The sequence below is a fragment of the Misgurnus anguillicaudatus genome, chromosome 22, assembly GCF_027580225.2.
Source record: "Misgurnus anguillicaudatus chromosome 22, ASM2758022v2, whole genome shotgun sequence".
NCBI lineage: Eukaryota > Metazoa > Chordata > Actinopteri > Cypriniformes > Cobitidae > Misgurnus > Misgurnus anguillicaudatus.
This window is the reverse complement of record NC_073358.2, coordinates 16,665,623-16,684,804: the sequence shown is the minus strand read 5'-3', so window position 1 is coordinate 16,684,804 and position 19,182 is coordinate 16,665,623. Positions and strand designations below refer to the sequence as shown.

General features: G+C 38.3%; 1 long non-coding RNA gene across 1 annotated transcript; it reads left to right on the top strand.

Moving 5' to 3' along the window:
* The first annotated feature begins 15,885 nt into the window (after positions 1-15,885).
* On the top strand, positions 15,886-17,762 carry LOC129439388 (uncharacterized). Its single transcript, XR_012365328.1, has 3 exons — positions 15,886-16,358; positions 16,760-16,808; positions 17,683-17,762. It is a non-coding gene; the product is annotated as an uncharacterized lncRNA (long non-coding RNA).
* The last annotated feature ends 1,420 nt before the right edge of the window (positions 17,763-19,182 follow it).

Sequence of the window (19,182 nt, the reverse complement as noted above, 5' to 3'; positions counted from 1 at the left end):
ATTCTTTATTTCTAGTCAGTTTTGCAACCGTGCTGAAGAGGAAACGAGGGTTATTATGATTCTCATTTATAAGCTTGCTAAGATAGGTAGATCTGGCGGTTTTAATAGCCTGTCTGTATTGTTTAACACTCTCTTTCCATGCTGCACGCCATACCTCTAACTTTGTGCTTCTATAATTTCTTTCCATTTTCCTAGTTGCCTTTTTGAGTGCTGCGGTGTGATGATCATACCGTGGAGCTGGCGGTTTTTCTTTGATTCTCTTTTTTCGAATGGGAGCAACGGCATCCAATGTGTTAGAACAGACATTGTTTAGGTTTTCTATTACAATATCTAGATCGTCAGAGTTATCTGCTACATGTTTAATTTGGGACAGGTCTGGAAGAGTGCTAATAAATCTATCTTTAGTGGTGGAAATTATTGTTCTGGGTAATCTGTAGCATGTTGAGGATTGACTGATCCTATCTAGAAGTACAGTGTATGACACAAGGTAATGGTCAGAAACTGCATCACTCTGAGGTGATATTTTGATGTCATTAATATTGAGCCCGAGTGACAGAATTAAGTCTAATGTGTGCTTACGAGTATGCGTTGGCCCTGTCACGTTTTGTCTAATATTGAGAGAATTTAGAACATCCATAAATGCACGTCCTAGTGCATCTTTTGGGTTATCCACATGAATATGAAAATCACCAACGATAAGAGCTTTATCTACAGTGACTACAAGCTCAGACAGGAAATCTGCTATTTCTTTAAGAAAATCTGCATGGTGGCCCGGAGGTCTATAGATTGTAGCTAAGGCAAAAGAGAGCTGTTTGTGGTTACGATCGGTTATTTCCATATTTAACAACATTAGTTCGAATGATTTAAATTTTACTTCAGATTTTTGGTTGTATATTGTAGCTACACCACCCCCTCTCCCTTTTAATCGAGGTTCGTGTTTATAATAATAGTCTTGTGGGGTGGATTCGTTTAAACTAATGTAGTCGTCTGCTTTAAGCCAGGTTTCTGTTAAACAGAGTGCATCTAAGTTTTGGTCTGTAACTATTTCATTGACAATAGGTTCTTTATTGGTAAGCGATCTAATGTTAAGAAGGCCGAATTTTAACGTTCGAGGTTCATCTGTTAAAGTATTGTTGTCTAATTTTATATTAATCAGATTTGTACCAGATGTGGCAAGCGGTGCTCTGTATTTATTTGTTCGGGGAACAGATACAGTTGAAATGTGTTGATATTCTGGTAAGATTGACTCAAAGTGCTGGGATATAAGTGATCTTGACATATCACGGCAGCTAACAGATGGATGGTTAAGCCGATCCGTCTGTTGTCTGACTTGTACCCTGGATAGTCAGACTGTATTCGAAGTAAGACTATTGGTCAGATTTATAGAGAGAATTGCCCTTCCTTCCTGAGATGGATGGAGGCCATCTCTCTTTAGCAGGTCAGGTCTCCCCCGGAAATGCTTCCAATTGTCTATAAACCCTACGTTATGCTGAGGGCACCATTTTGACATCCAGTCGTGAAGAGACAATAATCTACTGTAAGTTTCATCCCCCCGGTAGGCGGGGAGGGGACCAGAGCATATTACATTGTCTGACATTGTTTTAGCAATTTCACATATCTCTTTAATATTATCTTTGGTGATCTCCGACTGGCGGAGTCTGGTGTCATTCGTGCCAGCGTGAATAACAATTTTAGAAAACTTACGCTTAGCATTAGCCAGCACTTTAAGTTTTGATCTAATGTCTGAAGACCTGGCTCCCGGTATACAATCGACTATGGTGGCTGGTGCCTCAATGTTTGCGTTCCTAAGTATCGAATCTCCAATGACCAAGGCACTTTTAACAGACGTCTCAGTCGGTGTGTTGCTTAGAATATCGAACCTGTTTGAAATTACCAGGGGGGTCTTGGGTGGGCACCGGAAACGACTTTGCCGCCTGACAGTCACCCAGTTAGTCGGCCCCCTTGACTCAGATGATGGAACCGAGCTATGTGTATTACGTTTAACACTAGGCGCACCCGAAACAGTGTTTGTAGCATTAGCGGTATTAGCGTTTGTAGCATTAGCGGTATTAACGTTTGTAGCATTAGCGGTATTAGCGTTTGTAGCATTAGCGGTATTAGCGTTTGTAGCATTAGCGGTATTAGCGTTTGTAGCATTAGCGGTATTAGCGTTTGTAGCATTAGCGGTATTAGCGTTTGTAGCATTAGCGGTATTAGCGTTTGTAGCATTAGCGGTATTGCTGTCATCAACTAGCGTTTGGATGCGCGCTTCTAGTTCTGCAATCTTCTCCGTCAGCCTTACTACTTCAATACTCTTAGCACAAGTAAACCCCTCTGTGCTGATGGAAGAAGCTAAACTGTCCATGTGGCAAGTAATGCATATAAATAGGAACAAGGTAGTCAGAAAATAGGATTTGGATGATAAACTCGACGGAGCTCTGATGCACGACGCTCACTCTGACTCTCACTCTGACGTAATCCTCTGACGTAGCAGAGAGGGACAAAAAGAAAATTTTGGCACTTTGACACGTGTGCAACGTTTCATGACTTTTTGAGTTTGTTTATGTGTTCAGGCCAAGACCCTTATCAAACATGTGAAGCGTGGGGCAGATTGGACATTGTATGCCTTAGTTATAACAACTTCCTGTTTCATGGCGAAAAAGCCAAAATTTGTCAGGCCGCCACGGACACACCCTTCAACGAAAAGTCAAAAGCTCTGTAATTTGGTAAAGGCCTTTAGATGATATTGGCCAAATATGGTGATTATTGGATTAAATTTTTTTAGGAGGAGGTCGTTGAAATACTACGCTTGGAAATGTCAAAAAATGACAGAGAAATTTCAAAATGTTTGACTTCCTGTGGGGTTTAGAGTTTGGCTTCACAATATTTTTTTGTAGGGCTTGGGGTGATAGATGATCCTACCAAATTTTGTATGTATGTTTTTCGTAGCTGGGGGGGGCTGTTCAAGCCAAGATCTTCGCAATTTATTATTGCAAAGGGCTTAAGATAGTCTGCCCAAATATTATGATCAGTGGTGTCAAAAGTATTCATATTCATTACTCAATTAGAAGTATAGATACTAGGGTTTAAAGACTTTTGTAGAAGTTGAAGTATCAACTCAAGCCCTTTACTCAAGTAAAAGTGAAAAAGTACTGGTTTTAAAACTACTTAAAGTATAAAAGTAAAAGTAATGTAAGGAAAAAAAATGTCCTTATGGAAAAAAGCCTAGGCCGCGCCACAGGGGCCTATTGTGCACTACCCTATCTCCTCTAAAAAAACGTTTCTAAAGGCCATAATAACTAAAGTGTTATATTAAAATGTTAATGTTAAAAAATGTGGGATGCACTCGGGCCAGGGGTATGCAATGTCCGTCCTGGAGTGCCGATGTCCTGCAAATTTTCGCTCCAACCCTTATAAAACCTTGGCTACCTGTAGTTTCAGGTGACTTTTTCAGGGGCTTTTGATTAGACCTGGAGCTAAACACTGCAGGACATCATAACTCCATGTTGCCTACCCCTGCACTAGGCTATCTGTTTCAACTGCATACGGTATATGCCCATTAAAAATGAACGCATTTTAGTACAATGCAAACAAGTACATTAAAGCAGTGGTTCTCAAACAAGGGGTCGCGAGATGGTGCCAGGGGCCCCAGTTTTATAATATTTCATGAAATTCATTACTTTATTATAAATTCTGTGTAATTAAACCTCAGAACAATAAGGCTACTAAACAAAAGCATTACATTGTATAATTTAATATGTTTTGTTTAATTCAAATTTTATGTTTTAGAATGTTTTATGTCATACATTTTCTTTGGGGGGGGGCTGCGAAGGAATCCACTGTACACAAGGGAGGCCACAAAAAATGGTTTGATAACCACTGCATTAAAGAACCTTATATGTGTACTACTGAGCATTATATATAAATATTAAGTATTGTAATGGTGCAAAAAGTCAAACTTCAGAGCAGGGCCGCTGCTGGCCAAACTTTTACAGTGGTGCCATCTTTAGTTAAAAAACAACAAACTATATAGTATGTGTGAGGATAGAAATATGCTATTGTTATCATTTATAATTGTATTTTGACAGCAACACTAACTACAATTACACACATATGCAATTATATATTAAAGCCTATATTTCTGCATCTGTCCCAGTGTAGCTAATGGACTTCAGCTTAATCTAATGTGACAAAGCTGATCTTACATGTCAGTATAAGTCCAAGTAATTTTGAAGAATGTCTTTCTTGTAAGTAAATTAAAAGTCAGGTTTAAGGAAACAGCTGATGTCTATTAACAAAAGCAAAAGTTGGTATGTATGGTTATGTGTTTGATTGATTTAAAGGCGGAGTCCACGATGTTTGAAAAACGCGTTGGAAAAGGAGACGGGCCGACTACCAAAACACACTTATAGCCAATCAAATCAAATCAAATGCTGGATTGCGTATGTGTGGGGCGGGTCTATCAACAGAAGGTCCAGATTCTATTGGGGTAGGGGCGTGTTTGTTTAGGTGATTTCAAATATCAACATTGGCTTTCAAACATCATGGACTCCGCCTTTAACACTCAAGCATTTAGCTAAGTAGGTTTTGTTAATGCAAATAAAATTTAGGGCAGTTATTACAAAACAACAGATGTCTTTGGCATAGATATCTTTGCCATGCTTCAAAACGCAACGCAGCACAATGTCATTTAAGTTGAACAACTGAAGTTACATGATATAAATTGGCACATTGTTATGCTATTTAAATCACACAGATGGGTTGGTGTCAGCAGCCAGCTATATATTTACACAGGCTTGTGAATGTGAACTGACCTGAAAGTGATCCGCGAGTTTTATTTCGTACTTTCCATTTGAAGGCAGAATGCCGCGTTCTGTTACTGTACAAACGGATGGCGGATGATATCAAAGCATCGCGAGAGCAAACTGCTCCGCATGCTTTCTAATCGCTCTCCCGGTTCTTTTATGTTTATCTTTGCAGCGCTATCAAACAAACTTTTGATCATCTGCAGTCAGCTGGGGGGGCGGGGATTGCGTACGGCGGGGATTGCGTACAAACCAATAGGGTGTCGGTATGGTGTATGTTTATACTTCTCATCCAACCACAATCGCATTCATCCAGATGATGCAATTTATCAAGATAGGTTTTTTACGCTGACAAGCCGGAAAGTAAAAAAAAGAAAACAAGCAGAAATTAAAAGAAGTAATGAGGCGATTTTTAAAATGTAAGGAGTAGAAAGTACAGATAATTGCGTGAAAATGTAAGGAGTAGAAGTAAAAAGTCGTCTGAAAAATTATTACTCAAGTAAAGTATAGATACCCAAAATATCTACTTAAGTACGGTAACGAAGTATTTGTACTTCGTTACTTGACACCTCTGATTATGATGACTTGATTAAATCTCTATGAGCAGTAAATCCCAGCATAAAACATGGCGAGAAACAGAAATTTGGTAGGCAAACACGGACACACCCTCCATTGAAACGTCAGGATCTTCGCAATTTAGCATGACACAGACCAAATATGGTGATGATCTGAATTTCTAGGAGGAGTTTATTAAAATACAAAGCCCAGAAATGGCAAAATTTGCACTCAAACTACAGAGAAAATGCAAAATGGCAGACTTCCTGTGTGGTTTACAGCATGGCTCCAAGAGACTTTTTTGTACGTCTTGGGGTGATACATGATCCTACCACATTTCGTTTCTGTACATTTACCGTAGCGGGGGGCTGCTTTTTTGAATTTTTGTAGGTGGCGCTATAGAGCCATTTTTACACCCCCAGTTCTGAAGCCTATATCAAATGAAAATTTTTGAAACATTTGACATGTGTGCAACATTTCATGATTTTTTTAGCTTGTTTAGGCTGTCAAAAATGTGATTTATTTAGTGATACTTTGCGAGGCCACCACGAACATGCCCTTTAATGAAAAGTCAATGTTGACGCTGTTCATCATCACACAAGGTCTTGAGATTAGACCATGGGTCTTCAACCGGGGGTCCGCGGCCAAATGATGTTTAACGACAGGCTATTTTTTGATTAAAAACTTAAAATATATGTACAAAACGTTACATGTCCCCTTTAAGATGTGCACGTGCGTGGCCGCATAGGTTTGAAGGCGGACGTTCAGTTTAGCCAGTGGACCAAAATAAAATATTTAAAGATTATAAATGTCCAGGAAGCAGCAGTAGCGACAGAAAATATCATAAAACAGGTAAATCTTATGTGTGTCTTTCTTTCAGAATGTCATTTTAGAATCATTGCGACATGTTGTCTCATCTATATTTCTGAACTTGGACAGCTGTTTCACGCCGTTCAGATTTAAACCGCTAATTCAACAGGCAAATTACACCACACCGCATCTGCATTTTAAACTGTGACAAAACTATCGCTCAATTTTAAAAATGAATGAAATGCGCGCCGGGATGGTGCTTTGTGCAAGATTCATAGTCAGGTTGAAATCCGTCTTTCAAAAAGTTGCCCCAAAGAGATGCGCTCGGACTCGTTGAATGTTGTTCTCCTGAGTCTGAGATGAAGCTATGCAGAAAATAAACCTGCGTTACTCAAACTTGTGACAATGGCAAGGCAACAGACCTCAAAATTATAAAGTAGCACAACCTCTATCCCCACCAGAATAGAGTCTTTGTGCCATTCACCATGATCAGTCATCTAAACTGAAAGCCCTTGTCCAATTCACAATAAAATAAAAATATATTACACTGCAAATACCTTAAAATAAGATTATTATTTTATTATTATTATTATTATTATTATTATTATATTAATATAAAAACAAAATCTATTTTAACAAAAAAATTATGCATGTTAATATAGTATTTAAAAAAAAACAGTTCCAGTCCTTGATTTTGATTGGTCATCAGTTGTACTTTACTCCACTTTGCGTTGTGCCTAATATGAAAAGGCAGCCTCTCGTACCTTACTGCTTACTTGAATATCTCTGTTTTACACATTTAGTATTAGGGGGTCCCTGCTCCATGCCTCTCTCATCTAAGGGTTTCCTGCTACCTCTAGGTGGCGCTAAGACTGAAGCTGAATATTGGCATTAAAATGTGTTCAGACCAAGACCCTTATTTAATTCAATTCAATTCAATTCAATTCAATTCAATTCAATTCAATTCAATTCAATTTTATTTATATAGCAATTTTTACAATAGTTAATTGTTTCAAAGCAGCTTTACATTAACAAAAGCAGTGAAAAGCACAAAAAAAACGACAGATAGCACAACATAATACATGATAGCATAATCAGTTAAATTTGCTGCGGCTATGACTCAACATTATAAGCGAGCGTATTTCTAATGTAACGTCTAGAGGAGGAAGCTAAGTTAAGCCCAAGAAGGCTGCCTCCCCGGATTAAAAAACCCCCTAGGAGAAAAAAACCCCGGGCTTTTTTGCCGGGGAAATAAAAAAAGTCCTAGGAGGGAAAAACCCTTGGGAGATATATATATATATATGTATACACACATATAAACAGATAAGGAGATTAAGCGGCGATTAAGCGGGTTCTGCCGGTGATCGTTGGTCAGGCATCAGTTGGGCATCACGTTGAAGGACGGCCAGTAGATCAGAGGTGTGCCGACTTTCACATTTACCGGAACTGGGTCTGTTTGTCTCATTGTCCTAGGGGTCGAGGACGAGACAGGGAGAGAAAAACTAAATCATATTAGCGTAGGGGCCAATCACATGTAATGCAAGTGTCACACAGTGATGTGGTTTAAATCAGCTTAGTTCCAGACAGACTAACTATTGCAGCATAATTATGTTATGAACAGTTGAGGATTTTGCAAATTGGGTGCCCAATGCAAAGGTATATATGGTAACTAAGGGTCACCTTCCGATCTTTAAGAGAAAATGAAAGGTATATATGGTAACTAAGGGTCACCTTCCGATCTTTAAGAGAAAATGAAACCTGTCGACCCGTTTGACTAAGGCCTGAAGCCCCACTGTCGTCGTTAATGCAGGTTCAGTGGCAAATGGGTCTATATTGCATACTATTTACAAGACCACGAGAAAACACCAACATCGCAACCTGACCATACGTGTCAACCCGTTTGACTAAGGCTGGAGGCCCCACTGTCGTCGTTAATGCAGGTTCAGTGGCAAACGGGTCTGTATGGCATACTATTCACAAGACACATGAAAGCGCCAAAATTGCAACCCGACCATACGTGCCAACCCGTTTGACTAAGGCCGAAAGCCCCACCCAGGTCAAAAAGACGTAGTATTTAATGTATTAAAATATACTTAAAATACAAATAGTATGTTTATAATACATTTGTATTTCCAACATACTTATTTGAAGTGTATTAAAAATACGTTAAATTGCATTTAAACATATTTTTTAAAAGTATACAAGAAGTACACTGGTAATAAATATATACTTAATTACATTTTTAAGAAATATGCTAAACTTAAGAATATTTATATTAAGTGTACTAGAAGTATGCTGGTAATAAATATATGCATAATTACACTTTTAAGAAATATGCTAAACACAAATGTACTTCTAGTGAAGTTTTAGTATATTTGGATAAAACATACTTTTTTCAAAACATGTATTATTAATTGTAATAAGCTAACATTGAACTTTCCTCAAGCATTTCAAAATTATATCATTCCGATTGCATAATAAACTATTTTTTCAAAGATTTGCTTAAAATCTTACGTTTGCTAGTGTTTATTTTTTTAAACAACAAACGTGACACACGTGACTAAACCTGATTGGTTGTTGTCATAGTAACACGTCACGGTGCTATTTGAAAGCTGTTGTTCAGTTCAGTTCACAAGGTTTTGCATGCGGTTGCTTGCATTAAACGTATAAACTGTTAAATTAGATGGCGACTCTGCATTAAACGTATTTATTTAATTAATCGGCGATCATATTTTACCAGAGGACTAAGATAAAACAACTCGATTTAAAATGTGAGCAGTTTTAGTGGATCTGACGTCGAGGGAAAAAGTATTTCGCTTTTTGTTTGGAGATGAACGAGACAACACGAGAGGGTAAGTTATGACAGATTTTCGCATTCCTTTATTTAGTTTACTATTAAATAAGTAAAACATTACAGTTGTCCTTATTTTAACCCAGCTTCTTTATGTAACGTTATGTCTGTGTTGCGTGTGGTAATTGGAACATCTTTATTTTCTGACTAACGTTAGGCATTTCTCTTAAGCATTTCAGAAATCATTAAAACCTTTCATTTTTTTAGCACAGCGACATAAATATGACCAACCAGATCCCAAGTAGACAGGAACAAATGAAGATACAGCGCATAGAAAGACTTATTCTTGGTGGTAAGTTTGTTGTTGCTATTTGTATAACATTAAGTTCACGTTTAAGTTTTTCTAATGTTTCTCTTGCAACGCTAACGTTAGTTTAAAAGGAATGTTTGAGCTGTCTTACCTGAAAATACCATGATTTGACCATATGGTTATTATAACTCCAGTAATGTTCAATGGCTAATGTTTATATCAGTTCAATCTTGACAACCTTATTGTCTTTTTGTTTATTTTTAAATGTATTTCTAATTACATATGGACACAAAAATGACATTGTAAAAAGGGATACTTTTATGAGAGATTGTAAAACTGCCGAGGCTGGGTTTGATTATATTATATTGTCTTAATATATTGTACTCGGGGTAAGTAATTCTTAAAAAGAAAACAAATCATTAATCATTATTTACCTGCTTGTTGTTTTTCAGATCAACTGCTATTGACATTTTTTGAATCTGGGCAAATGTGGAGTGATTCTAAAGAAAAACGTTTGCAACACATCCATTTCAGGTGGCTAATTTCTGTCCTTTTGAATTATTCATGTAAAAACCGTTTTTTTTATTGTAAAGCTGTAAGGGACTTGGCCTAGTCATCCTTGCATACCATTTGGCAGGGCACCAGACTAACTTTTTTTACTAGGAGCACAGTGGCCCCCAACTGAAAATTTTAGGGGCGCAACCAGAAAATTTAGGGGCACACACGGTAAAACAACATGCTAACCAAATATTCACATGTCTACTAATTTATACTGTATTACTAATAAATACTTTAATTATAGATTCAGAAAGTACAATGTGCTGTTTCAAATTCAGTGTCATATCGCAAAAAAAAGGTCAAATTTGCTGGTCGCACATGTGCGACTGGATGTAAAATGTAGTGGCACACTCTAAATTTAGGTGGCAAAATGCCACCATTTGATAGCAGTCTGGAGCCCTGTTTGGCATCATTTCTGATTTCCTTAAATCTCCTTAAACAAAGGTGAACGTCTCGGTTACGTATGTAACCCTCGTTCCCTGAAGGAAGGGAACGGAGACGTCACGTCGTGACCGACAAATTGGGAACTCGCTTAGAGAGACCAATCTGCTTCGTAAACTACTAAAACGCCAATGAACTTGGCATTGAGATATTTGCATAATGCTGGCGCCGCCCCGCCAGCATTATGCACCACATTCGCAGGTGCAAATGTGGAAATTAGCTTCGTTTCGCTGAGAAAGCCGGAAAGTGTGACCGGCCGATAAACAGCAGGGAGCAGCCCTGTGGCGACGGGACGTGACGTCTCTGTTCCCTTCCTTCAGGGAACGAGGGTTACATACGTAACCGAGACGTTCCCTTTCAGTCGGTCACTACGACGTCACGTCGTGACCGACGAATTGGGAATCCCTACCAAAACGCCACTGAGGGCTAACCTCTTCCAGTGTCTGCGTAAAGCCCTCTGGTTCCACTTAAGGATAAGGAGAATTAGGTTTTAACGCAGAAGGCCGGGCACTAGATGTTCCTTTAACCCCACAGTAGTGCCAGCGACTGGGAAGCGCCCTATCTGAGCGGTATAGGAACGCTGCGGAAGCCACCGCCCCGTTAAGGGCTATTGGTGGGCGAAAGTCAACCGTAGTTGAGGTATAAATGACAAAGCAGTGCTCTGCTGAGGGAAACGTGGGCTAGTAGGATTAACCCCACGGAAAAATACTCACAAAGGAACCCGGTGGAAAGCAATGCGGATGCCCGAGCCAAACACAGGTTCGCGAGGATGCAGCTAGTGAGAGGCTGGCAGCGGATGCTCCGCAACATCAGGCTGCCAAGGCAGCGGAGGAAGACAAAACAAATTATTACGCATTTTTGCCTTGATGGCCTTCTATACTGAGCTCAGTTTGGAGCAGCAGTCAGAGGCTGCAAGCCGACCTGCGAGCCTGTTCTCTGTGCTTCCCCTAACGAGGAAAGAACACGAGAGGAGCCAGGCTCGACACGAACACTGTAAAACCTAATGAACGTGTTAGGTGTCACCCAACCAGCAGCTCTGCAGATGTCTGTTAGCGAGGAACCACGAGCGAGTGCCCAAAATGAGGCAACACTTCTAGTAGAGTGAGCTCTCAAATTAAATAGACAAGAAATGCCCTGCAGATTATAAGCAAGGGCGATAGTATCAACTATCCAATGAGACATCCTCTGCTTAGTGACAGCTTTCCCTCTCTGCTGACCACCGTAACAAACAAAGAGCTGATCTGAAGTCCTGAGGCTTTGTGTGTGATCCACGTAGAGGCGTAAAGCTCGTAAGGGACATAATAAAGCCATGGTTGGGTCTGCCTCCTCCGGGGGCAGCGCTTGCAAGCTCACCACCTTATCTCTGAAGGGAGTGGTGGGAACTTTGGGCACGTAGCCTGGTCTGGGTCTCAGTGAGACAGCAGGACCAAACTGAAGGCACGAATCGTCAACAGAGAATGCATGTAAATGCCCTACTCTCTTCACGGAGGCCAATGCTAGCAGGGTCAGAGTTTTCATTGACAAAACTTCAAACTCGCAGACCAAAGGCTCGAACGCGGGACCTGTAGGGCTTCAGCACCATGGACAGGTCTCAGGGAGGAATAGAGGGAGGGCGCGAGGGGTTTAGCCTGCGAGCGCCTCTTAAAATCTAATAACCAAATCATGCTGGCCACTGATCTGCCGTTGATAAGTGAGTGATGAGCAGAAATAGCGCCAATATCAACTTTAATGGTGGAGGGACAGCCTACGCTCCAAACGGTGAAGATGATATGAAAGCAAAATGTTAATGAGGCATTCTCGGGGGTCCTCGCGTTGCGAAGAACACCAGGTGACGATAAAGGTTCCATTTAAGCGCGTAAGCCCGTCTTGTGGATGGTGCTCTTGGCGCGTCGATGGTGTTAAATACCGCTTGCGATAAATCACCTAAACCTTGCGCGCGCTCAACGACCATACATGGAGATTCCACCGGTCGGGCCGCGGGTGCCTAATGTGCCCCCTCCTTGAGAAAGAAAGTCCTTCCTCAGGGGAATCCGCCAGGGAGGGCTGTCGAGAGGAGCATTAACTCTGGAAACCAATTCCTGATCGTCCAGTAAGGCGTGGCCAGTAAAAGGCTCTACTCATCCTGCCTGATCTTGCATGGTGTCTGTGCAATTAAACTCACTGGTGGAAATGCGTATTTGCGCTTCCCCCGCAGCCAGCTGTGTGCCAACGCATCCACGCCGAGGCTGCCCTCGGTTAGTGAATAAAAACCGGCGACAGTGGTTATCATCCGGCGACGCAAACAGATATATCTGCGCACGACCGAACTTCTTCAAAATTAGCTGAACCGTCTGGGGGTGGAGTCGCCATTCACCGGGGCGCGCAGCTCGGGAAGCGCGTCTGCCGCTGTATTGAGCGTACCCGGGATGTAAATGGCACAAAGGGACCTCAGATGCTTCTGACTCCAAAGGAGGAGATGACGAGCGAGATGTGACAGGTGACGAGAGCGCAAAAACCGCCTTAACAGTAAATAACGCAACAGTCGCAATGTTGTCGGTGTCGGCTAATACATCCTTCCCTCGCATCTCCATAGCGGAGCGTACAAGTCCCAGATATACAGCGCACCGCTCGCGGCAGTTGGGGTGCTATGCACACCCCTGAGACTGCAAGCCCGTCATACGTGGCTGCTCATCCCGTGCTGGGGGCATCGTATGGGCTACAGAATGCCAGGAGACCCGACTCAGGGGCATATCTTGCTATCAGAAATGCTGGGTCTGCCACGGGGTAAAATTGAAATGACACGCAGGTGTAATGGTTAAACGGTGTATGCCAGTGCGCCACGCTCTCCTTGAGACTCGATCATAAAACCAACGCTGAAGCGGTCTCATATGAAGCAGCTCGAGCGGTGTCACAGCCACAGCTGCTGCCATATGTCCAGGAGCTTCTGAAATTGTTTCAGAGGGACCGCGTACTTTCCTCGAATTAAACCGAAGCAAGTCAGAACTGACTGGTTGTGCGCTTTTGTAAAACACGCCAATTAGTCGATCGAGTCTATTTCCATACTGAGAAAAAGATCCTCTGCTCGGGGCAAAGTTGCTCTTTCCCAGTTGACCTGATGACTTAAACGAGCGAGATGCTGAAGCATTAAATCTCTGTGTTCGCGCACGTCTGCCAAGAACGAGCTATTATAAGTTGACGTAAATATAAGCAGAATGCGAACAAAGCTCTCTCTCTCTGAGATTTTAATGCCGTGACTAGCACTTTCATGGAGACACGGGGAGAGAGAGACAGCTCGAATGGTGTACTTAGTATTAATATACCCACCCGCAGAGCGATAAACGGTCTAAGGCGAGGGGATATGGACACATGAAGTACACGTCTACAGGTCTAAGGCTGCAAACCGATCTGAATATTGAAATACGAGCCTCGTCGTATCATCCTAAAGGATCACCTTTGTAGAGCCGGTGCGTAAATAAATCGGTCGTAACCCGCCGCGTATTTTGGGTACTATGAGATAAAGGCTGGAAAAACCCTATCATCATCTCGGTAAGAGGGATCGGCTCAAAACGTCCTTCGCCAGCAGGACATCGACTTTTGCACACAGTACATGTGCATAGGATGCTTCCCAGATAACAAAATTCTTGTGGCCCAGATCTGGCCCACACAAAACACGTTCATCTGGCCCACATACCGCATGGAATGATGGCACTTGGGAGGTCCGCTCCTGTTTGCCGGATCAAAGCCACAAACAAGCCATAGCAAATCCGCATGTCAGCCAACAATAAACCGAATGAAGCAGAACTGACCCTAATCTGGGCCACAGTTGGTTTTTATTCTGGCTCAGATTTGGCCCAGATGAGACACATTCATCTGGCCCACATATACTGCATGGAATATTACCTTTTAGGTGGTACACTCCTGTTTGCTTGATCTGCACCAGAAGCAAGCCATAGCCATGCCACTTGCAAAACAGTAAACCAGCAATGACCCTAATTTGGGCTACACTATATATTTTAACCCTGGTCTCTCCTACATTCATTATGCTAATGAATTAATTACTTTGGAAAAAAGCATCTGTCAAATGCATAATTGTAAATATTTTAAGAGAAATTACGGTAACACTTTATTTTAAGGTGTCCTTAATACAGAGTAATTACCTCATTAAGTACTTAGTAGTAGACGGTGTAATTACATGCAACTAAATGTACTTAATATGTAACTAAGTTATGGAACAGCATGTACTTACCGATTGTAATTATGCACATGTAATAAGCTGCAACTGTTACACATATGTAACAGGTTGAGTCTGTTACAAAGCTAACTACTGGTGTAATAAAAGGTCTTGTTACATATGTGTTACAATTTATTCATATTGAAAGTACTTTGTGTAGTACTATGTAATAACAAGTACCTACATATGTTACTAGTTACATAGTTCACAGTTTAAATACATGCATTAGCTTGTTAATTACATTTAAATAACATACTATTACACGGGGATAAGCTACGTAAAATAAAGTGTATCAAGAGTGTACTTAAGTGTACTTCATGTGTATCTACATACCTTATTCATCTGTAACGTAGTTTGAATCAACTCAGTAGTTCACAGTTTAATTACATGAATTAGCTTCTTAATTACATTTAAATTACATAATATTAAACGGGGATAAGCTACGTAAAATAAAGTGTATCAAGAGTGTACTTAAGTGTACTTCATGTGTTTCACATACCTTATCCATCTGTAACAAAGTTTGAATCGACTCACTAGTTCACAGTTTAATTACATAAATTAGCTTCTTAATTACATTTAAATTACATAATATTACATGGAGATAAGCTACGTAAAATAAAGTGTATCAAGAGTGTACTTAAGTGTACTTCATGTGTATCTACATACCTTATCCATCTGTAACGTAGTTTGAATCGACTGACTAGTTCATGGTTTAAATACATGAAATAGCTTCGAATTACATTTAAATTACATAATATTAAACGGGGATAAGCTACGTAAAATAAAATGTATCAAAAGTGTACTTAAGTGTACTTAAGTTTGAAACGACTTACTAGTTCACTGTTAATTACATGCATTAGCTTCTTAATTACATTTAAATGACATAATATTAAACGGGGATAAGTTACGTAAAATAAAGTGTATCAAAAGTGTACTTAAGTTTGAAACGACTTACTAGTTCACTGTTAATTACATGCATTAGCTTCTTACCCTGGTGAAAAACAAATATACTTTATTGTATTTCAAGTATATTTAACTTTGCAATAGTACATTACAAATATACTTACAAAGGAATGTACTTTCTTTAAACATATTTAAAGTATGCTTACAACATATTTGCGCGTATTTTTTTACAATTAAACTTTTAACATACTTCAAAATAATTATACTTTAGTATATTTTCTAAAAGTATACTTTAGAAAAATATACTTAAAGTTAAAGTTTTTTGCAATTTTTAAAGTATACTAAATTTAAACTTATTTTAAAATGTATTTTAGGTATACTTTATCGGTATGCTTAAAGTTATCATTATTATAATGCACTGACAGTATATTTCCAAAATACATTATTTATTTTTCTTTAGAAACAGTATATTTTAAGCACATTTTGAAAGTATATGGGGTGTACAAATGTATGTTATATTATGGAGAAATAACGTGGGCTTAAAATTACGAGAGAGCAGTATGTTCTGTTACATTTTATATTGTAGGTGTATACATTTGTAATATATTATTAACATAATAAGGTACACTTTAACTTCACGCATTGGATAAACCAATTAACTGTGTTTTACCACAAAATAACCATGGTTTTGCTTATAATAATCAATACACCAAAAAAAACATGGTTACTAAACTTTTACCACAAAAAAAAACATTCATTTTCGTAAGGGGAATATGAGTGTTTGTTTTTTTGTAGTTTTTGAGTCAATTGCATACCGCTTTTAGCTGTACACATTAATTAACTTAAACAGTTTTCGTAAATGCATTTCAGAGAAAAGTGAATTCTGAGATTTGAATAATGCATCTGACGTGTGTGTCACAACGCACGTATTTTGATTTTTACCAGTCGTTCAAGACAGACGGATTCAGTCCCAAGGTACGTTAAAATATCTTAAAATTAATATATTTGATTATCGTTTGACCATTCTGAAGTTTATCAGTAGACTATCATATTTCGAATGCGAAATGTTGTCAATAACGCGGTGTCTAACTCGCTATTAGTGATAAGCTGTTGTGTAGCTTAGCTTAGCTTATAGCTAATGTTAAAGGTTTGAAAGATAGCACTGTTAGCCTGTTATATCGAATTAGTACACCCGATTGTTTTGTTAAATATATGTATTGGTGTGTATGTATATGTTAATGAAAAAAGGTAGCGTCAGAAAATCTGTTTTTTTAATGTAGCGTGAAAGTTAACCATTTATTGACTGTTTAGGGGTTGTAAGGCTTTTACCTAACTTAACTGTATTTAGTATTAATGATGCTGCATTCTTTCCTCAGAAGCTAAAGTTTTTCAAAGACATTTGTAGGGAGGACTTTGCAGCTAATGGTAAGTCATTTTAAACTCTTAAGATATAGGCCTAATAATTTATTCGTAGTAGTAAATCAAGCTTCAGTTTAGATAACGTTATATACATATTGAGGCGGTTTCCCGGACAGGGATTAGACTAACGTTAGTCCTAGACTAAAATAAATGTAAGAGCTGTCCAAACTGAAAACAACTTGCACTGACATATCTTAAAATACACCAGTGTCCTTTGTTTTGCCTCAAAATGCACACAGGTAATGTTTTTATTAAGGCATGTTTTTTGAAACTAGTTATATTTCTTTATTAAACTAAGGCCTAGTCCTGTTGTAAGCTAATCCCTTTACAGGAAACCACCCAATTGTCTGCTTGTTGCATTTTCTTTCTGACAAGTTTTACATTTAAATTTAATACAATAAAATCTTTCTTTAGGAGCTGAAGTATTTTATGTAACGAGGATTTTGCAGCCCATATAGGCAAGTCATTATAATGAAAACTCTTAGGGGTGGTTTCCCGGACAGGGATTAGCTCCATCCAGGACTAGACCTTAGTTTAATTAGGATAGTTTTAACAAACATGCCTTACTAAAAACACCACCTATGTGCATCACGATGTAAAACAAAGGGCACTGATGTATTTTAAGATATGTCAGAGCAAGTTGTTTTCAGTTTGGACAGCTCTTACATTTATTTTAGTCTAGGACTAGTCTAATTCCTGTCTGGGAAACCGCCCCTTAATATATATGATGACATTTTAGTCAAGCTCTAGTTTAGGTAAAAATATATCTGCTATACAATCTCTGCCAGTAAACTATAGATTTAATACAGTAAGTCTTAAATAAATGTAATGTTTTAATATTAAACACTTTTTAATTGAGCTTATTGTCTATCTTTTTCAGATTTCCTAAGGCTGAACCAAAACCTGCCAGACTAAAGTTGATTTTAGAGAGAAAGACGTTGTAAACTTAATCATCTTGACATTCTTCAATGAGTAATTGTTCAATTTTTAGGCAAATACTGTACATTTTGAATGCTGTGAATAAAACTATATTTTAAATATATTTAAAATGAATTGTTTTTGACTGTTTTAATCAGCTTTTATTTATTTGGAAAAAATTATTTTGGTTATGTTACCAGCTAAAGTAATCTATTCCCAAAATAGCACTCTTTAAGTTAACTAATTATTAAGGCACTTGAAGTATACTCATTACTAATCTAGCTGCAGGTATGTAAAAGTATACAAAATGTAATGTACTTGGCATATTCATTTTTCACCAGGGCAGTTTTTAGAATTTTGGATTGGCCAAAAATATATAGAATGTATGCAAACAGTCTATTTAAGGTATACTGATTGTATGTTTGCAAGACACTCATAATACATTTGTAATGTACTCCTAACATAAATAAAACACACTCTAAATCCACTTATCAAGCATGAATTTAGCACAAAAACAGTCATGTACTTAAATTGTACTAAATACACTTAAAGTTGTTCCACTTTAGCACACAAAAGTACACTAAATACACTTAAAGTTGTACTTTGTTACAATTAATATACAACTAAAATATATTAAGTACAAAATTAGTTGTTCCAAAATAGCACTCTTTAAATAAACTAATCAATAGCACACTTTAAGTATACTGGTCATTAGTGTGACTGCAAGTATACTTAAGTATATTAAAATTAAATATATTTAGCATACTATTTTTTCACCAGGGTAATTACATTTAAATTACATTATATTACACAGGGATTAGCTACGTAAAATAAAGTGTATCAAGAGTGTACTTAAGTGTACTTCATGTGTATCTACATACCTTATTCATCTGTAACGTAGTTTGAATCAACTCACTAGTTCACAGTTTAATTACATGAATTAGCTTCTTAATTACATTTAAATGACATAATATTAAACGGGGATAAGCTACGTAAAATAAAGTGTATCAAAAGTGTACTTAAGTGTACTTAAGTTTGAAACGACTTACTAGTTCACTGTTAAATACATGCATTTGCTTCTTAATTACATTTAAATTACATACTATTACACGGGGATAAGCTACGTAAAATAAAGTGTATCAAGAGTGTACTTAAGTGTACTTCATGTGTATCTACATACCTTATCCATCTGTAACAAAGTTTGAATTGACTCACTAGTTCAAAGTTTAATTACACGAATTAGCTTCTTAATTACATTTAAATTACATTATATTACACAGGGATAAGCTACGTAAAATAAAGTGTATCAAGAGTGTACTTAAGTGTACTTCATGTGTATCTACATACCTTATCCATCTGTAACGTAGTTTGAATCGACTCACTAGTTCATGGTTTAAATACATGAATTAGCTTCTGAATTACATTTAAATTACATAATATTACACAGGGATAAGCTACGTAA